Genomic DNA, 6,000 nt, shown 5'->3' with positions numbered 1-6,000 from the left:
ACCTCCTTATGTGGGACAGAACGACATCTCGATGTTGAACTGCCAAAAGCTCGGACTGAGCTAAAAATCAACCAATCGTCGATATAATTTAATACGCGAATGCCCTGGAATCTCAGAGGAGCCAGAGCTGCATCCACGCATATTGTAAAAGGTGTGGGGTGATAACCTAGGCCGAATGGAAGAACCCGATACTGGTATGCTTCGCCCCTGAAAGCAAACCTCAGGAACCTCCTGTGATGAGGATGGATAGATAAGTAAGCGTCCTTTAACTCTATTGTGACAAACCAGTCCTCGGACTGAATCTGTGACACAATCATATTTAGCGTAAGCATAATATGCTGTTTAATTGACGCAGGTCTAGAGTAGGACGCAACCCCTCATCCTCTTTCGGAACAATGAAGTAATGGCAGTAAAACCCTGACTGTCTGCCGGGAGGAGGAACCCCTTCTACAGCTCCTTTTGCAGAAGTGTCAGTACTTCCTGCTCCATAACCAAAGCCTGCTCGGGGTCCACCACAGTGGGGAGGACCCCTAGAAATCTGGGCGGACAAGAACCGAATTCTGAACCCCTTTCTATAGTGTGCAGGACCCACCGAGAAATATGTGGCAGTAGTTTCCACGCTGCCAGAAATTCTACTAGGGGAACCAGTCTCTCAAGACTGGCCTCTGGATTTGGTTGAACAGTCAGTACGGTGCCCTGAAGCGGCGAACCGGCAGGGAACAACCGAACTGACCGTTCTACGACCCTCCTCGGAGGATCGTATGGGGACGCTGACACCTCGGTGCCCTGAACGGCGAACCGGCAGGGAACAACCGAACTGGCAGCGCTGCGACCCTCCTCAGAGAGTCGCACCCCAGAGGGCGCCGAGGAGAAACGATTTCTCAAAACCGTCCCTGCCCCGGAGGAGCCCTAAGAAGCTTTATTAGAGATGACAGTCCTCAGATCTTGCCTCCCTTTAAATAACTTAGTTCCAATGACCCTCCTCGGAGGATCATTGGAAAAAGCAGGCACCTCGGCACCCTGAAACGGCGAACCGGTAGGGAAACCGAACTGACTGCTCTACGACCCCCCTCGGAGGATCGTTTGGGGACACTGACACCTTGGTGTCCTGAACGGCGAACCGGCAGGAAAACCGAACTGGCAGCGCTGCGACCCTCCTCAGAGAGTCGCACCCCAGAGGGCGCCGAGGAGAAACGATTTTCTCAAAAACCATCCCTACCCCGGAGGGAACCACCCTTTAGAAGCCTGATAGCCTCGGCATCAGGGCTTCCTATTGTCCAAGCTTTTTTAGAGATAAAATAGTCCTCAGATCTTGCATATCTCTAACTGGTTAGACTGCTACCGCCACCCAAGTCCCCTTTGATTGTGGAGGAGCCCAAATGGCGATGCTCGCTGTGCTGCGAGGAGCTTAGTAGACTGAGACTGCTCCGCCCAGCAGTCTCAGGAACATAGATTGGTGAGGAAGAAACCTCTGGAACGCCGCTGAACGGTTTATTCTTAGTTTCTTGAAAGCGGAGCATCCAGATGAACAGACATAATTTTATCTTATTTTTCTTTACTTTTAAATCAGAAAAACGAATATATATATATATATATATATATATATATATATATATATATATATCAGTCCGTGACCACCAGCAGGAAAACAACCGAACTGGCTGTGTGCGACCCTCCTCAGAGAGTCGCCACCCAGAGGACGCAGAGGAGAAACGATTTCTCGAAACCGTCCCTCCCCAGTATAGTTTATCTGTTTTTGCACGACGCAATTCTCGAATAGCTTCAGTGCTGACAACCTCACATTCATCCATGTCTTTATAATTTACCCACCAGCGTTGCCTAAAAATTTTTTTATTTAGATGGCTGGTGGGTAACGTCGGGGTTAAAAATTATGACGCCGACTCGGGAGAGAGAAAGCTAGCAAGCGTCTCTTTAACCCGAGGCACTGTCATACCATGATACTTAATACCCATAGCATTACTATAGTTAGACGTAGGGCATTAAACACATAAAATAGAAACCGACTTATTCCACGATCTTGACACCTCAGTGTGGTGTGGAGATAGGGAAAAACGGCAGTCCCCGACGAGGAGGCTGAGATACAGAGTTCTTCTGTTTTTAGATTTATTTCATCTAATAAACTCCTTATCACTCTCATAAAGTTCAGCTGGCCAGAAAATATTTAACTAGCAACAACACTAGATAAACCTCCTTTTAAAGCTCCTCTTTATTCAACAGAGTTATGAGCTGACTTATTTATTCATTTATTGAAAACTCAAACATCTGCCTTTTCTTAATATCTTTATTTGTTTTGTTCTCTTTTTCTAAACAAAACACTAACGATACCAATTCCTCGGAACTGGAAATCGCCAGCACTGGATCTGGCAGGTGAAAGCTGAGATAGGGCAGAGCCCGTCCCAACCCCCGCTGTCAGATCCGTTTGCGAACCCCAAAATGCGAGTCGCCGCCGTGCATCGGCAACAGCGGGACCCGCGCGGGGAGCGCGAACCGAACCGTCCTCCTCGAAGAACGCCCGGCGGGAGCGGAGCGTCCTCACGGACAGTTTCTCGCATTGCTCACAGTCAGCCCCCTCGAGAACTGACTGTGGCATGCTCCACTCCCAAATAGTAACAAAAAGCTGATGTGTGTGTCCCCAACCGTGATATAACGTGGGCAGGGAACAACACAAAAGCTGCTTGCTCTCTTTTGCCATAATATATATATATATTGCAACTTGACAGACAACAATAAATATGACAAGGACAGAATACACAGATCGCTTGCTGAAGGCAACAGAAGCTGTCGCGGTCTGTTTTCTGGTGTGCTTTATAGCTTCCTGGTCTATGACGTCACCGCCTATGACGTCTCGCTCTTCCATTGGACTGATTATACACGTGCTTCACGACGCAATCACGCAGAGCGTTCCCACCGCATCTCAACGCAGCTCGAGTTCCCTTGAAAGGGAAGCAACGTTATCGCAAACTATGACAAAAACTTGGGGGCTCCCCCTGTTCTGCTGGCACTAGCTGAGCATAGAGCTGCTCTAGGAAAGCTATGAGCCTTTCTGTGTTGTATGAGTCAATGATTGGTGTGTTGAGAAGCAAAGCATCATTGGCCATTGCAGCACACATGGTGATATTTCCCCCCCTTCGGCCTGGAACCTCCACAGTGGCCTTTTGACATAACATTCCTTCGTCTGCGCCGTGTTTTGGCAAGGTTAAATCCAGCTTCATCGATAAATACAAATGAATGTGGTGTTTCCAGTGCTTCCACCTCCATTACTCTCTGAAAAACAGTAAGTGCACAGTTTTACTGTAGTAATTCTAGTTTTTTTTTTACTGTAAATATTTTTTATAGCTGTGTATATAACCTCAGACGTCTTACCTGGACATATTTGTATCTTTGCTCTTTTACTCGTTCACTGTTTCTCTCGAACGGTACAGTGTATAACTGTTTCATTGTAACTTGGTGTTTCTGTAGGACTCGAGCAATAGTTGTTGTGCTGACAGAATAACATTTTCAAATATATCATTATCAGCCAGCACTCTATCTTGAATCTCCCGCAGTTCTCTTACGAGAGGTTCTCTCGTATTGCGTAAGTTTAGCTTACGCTACGGGAAAGATTCATCTTCTCGAGATACTGAAGCCAAAAAATTATCCTTAATTTTGTATTCCTTGTCAACGCAGTGCAGCAGCTAGCAGACCTAGAGCAGGCCATCTCGCGTGCTCATTGGCTGCCCTGCGGGCAACTGCTGCAGCCTACCAGTGAGCCCGGCGTGACGTCACGCCCAATGAAGGGCGCCCGCGCCTTCATAGCGTCACAGCCCGCCAGAATGGGCGTGGCTTAGCGTATAACACTAGGGGCTGTAGGCTGACTTCCCTGATTTTCGTCTCTTCAGCGAGCTCTTCGCATCGCTGGATCTGAGAGAAGCCACCGCCGCCGTCGAACAGCGGACAGCCAGCTTAGGAGAGCGCTGAGGAAGCCGGCCATCTTCGCCACCTTCAGCCATCCGTGCGAGCTACGCTATACGGCGACGTATCCTTTACCTTGCTAAAACCTATTCTAAAACCTATTCTAAAAGAGCAGCGAGTGTCTTTTTTAAGACGCCTCGCACTTCCGGCTGTGAAGCGCTTCCGCTGTCGACCCTGCGGGCTCGACTCGAAGCCTTCAACACCCCCCGCCTCTCCTCACCGACGCGCAGCTGCCGCTCACGAGCCTCACTGCCGTCGCATCTGAGAATGAGGCAGAGGGACACGTACGAGCACGCGGCTAGCTCTCTTTACGTTACAAGAGAGCTACCCCGCCCTCGTGTCCCCGTTCGCGCGTCATGCAGAGCCCTCTCGAGCTCTCTGCATGACCCGGACGGGCATCATCTGTGTTACATGTAGGTCCCTTGCCCACTACTCGTGCGCGCGCCCTCGTACAAACACTGTTCCAGTTCTACTCGACCACCGAGCACGCGGCTAGCTCTCTTTCCGTTACAAGAGAGCTACCCCGCCCTCGCGTCCCCGTTCGCGCGTCATGCAGAGCCCTCTCGAGCTCTCTGCATGACCCGGACGGGCTTGCGCGCCGCCGTCGAAATGTCTCGCCATGTCAGTCCCCTTAGATAAGGCTACTGCAGTGGTGTATTTGGCAGCCAACGAGCCGGTAATGCAACCCGCTCGCCTGCACACATCCGCCGTTCTCGCGGCGACCCAGAGAAATCTCAAGTGAGTATAATGTCAGATTAAGAATGTAAGTTACGTGCCCGCTCACGAGCGCTCACGCTTACTAACAGACACATCGCCTCCGAAAAGACGTGCGTGTTTAAGTTTATTCCCTGTCAGTCCCCTTCAAACAGGCTACTGCAGTGGTTCAATTAGCAGCCAACGAGCCGGTTTGTTGACCCTCTCGCCTGCACACAAACGCCGTTTTCACAGCGACCCAGAAAAATCTCAAAAAGAGTATTTAATGTCTGGTCCGGCTCATGCCGTCGGTGTTGTAAATGTAATGAAAGTGCCCACGCCCCAGTGTTCACCACTACACATAAGCACTCCGAACCTCGCAGAGCACACTCTCATGAAGCGCAGAAAAGCCGCTCGAGTGTTGAATGTAAGAAATGTGTCCACAAGTCTGTGCCCACTATCTGCCCGCTCTGTTACACGATCAAGAAAGCAGGTTATGAATGTAAGTCTCGTGCCCGCCAGAGTGCTTTCACGCTTGCTAACACAAACCTCCCCCCGGACTCCGCCCGCGCGTTTAAGTGTTATCACAAAACGCAAGGCATTAATAAAACGCTTCCCATCCATTATGATCGGGGCGTCAAATACACTTGTAAGTCTAGTGCCCGCGCTCACGCTTGCAGGAAGCTTTTCCGCCCGGAGCGCTGCTCGCGCGTCAAAGAGTGAAAAAAAAGAATGTTCCCCATCCCTTATGATTGGGACATCTCACATAAATCAACCGGTCTCGGTTTTCAGCTAGCCGCCATTGCCCAGAACCGAGAGCGCGCACGCCACGCTTTCGGCTCCGGGTCAGTTTCACAAAAGAAAGCAGGTTATGGATGCAAGTCTCGTGCCCGCCAGAGTGCGTTCACGCTTGCTAACACAAACCTCCCCCCGGGCTCCGCCCGCGCGTTTTAAGTGTTATCACAAAACGCAGGGCATTAATAAAACGCTCCCCATCCATTATGATCGGGGCGTCAAATACACTTGTAAGTCTCGTGCCCGCGCACACGCGCTCACGCTTACAGGAAGCTTTTCAGCCCGGAGCGCTGCTCGCGCGTCAAAAAGTGAAAAAAAAAAAAAAAAAAAAGAATGTTCCCCATCCCTTATGATTGGGACATCTCACATAAATCAGCCGGTCTCGGTTTTCAGCGAACAGCCATTGCCCAGAACCGAGAGCGCGCGCGCCGCGCTTTCGGCTCCGGGTCAGTTTCACAAAAGAAAGCAGGTTATGGATGTAAGTCTCGTGCCCGCCAGAGTGCGTTCACGCTTGCTAACACAAACCTCCCCCCGGGCTCC

This window comes from Siphateles boraxobius, unplaced genomic scaffold, assembly GCF_051911475.1.
Source record: "Siphateles boraxobius isolate OS27281-9 unplaced genomic scaffold, OSU_SipBor_1 2, whole genome shotgun sequence".
NCBI classification, from domain to species: Eukaryota; Metazoa; Chordata; class Actinopteri; order Cypriniformes; family Leuciscidae; genus Siphateles; species Siphateles boraxobius.
This window is presented reverse-complemented; position numbering follows the sequence as displayed.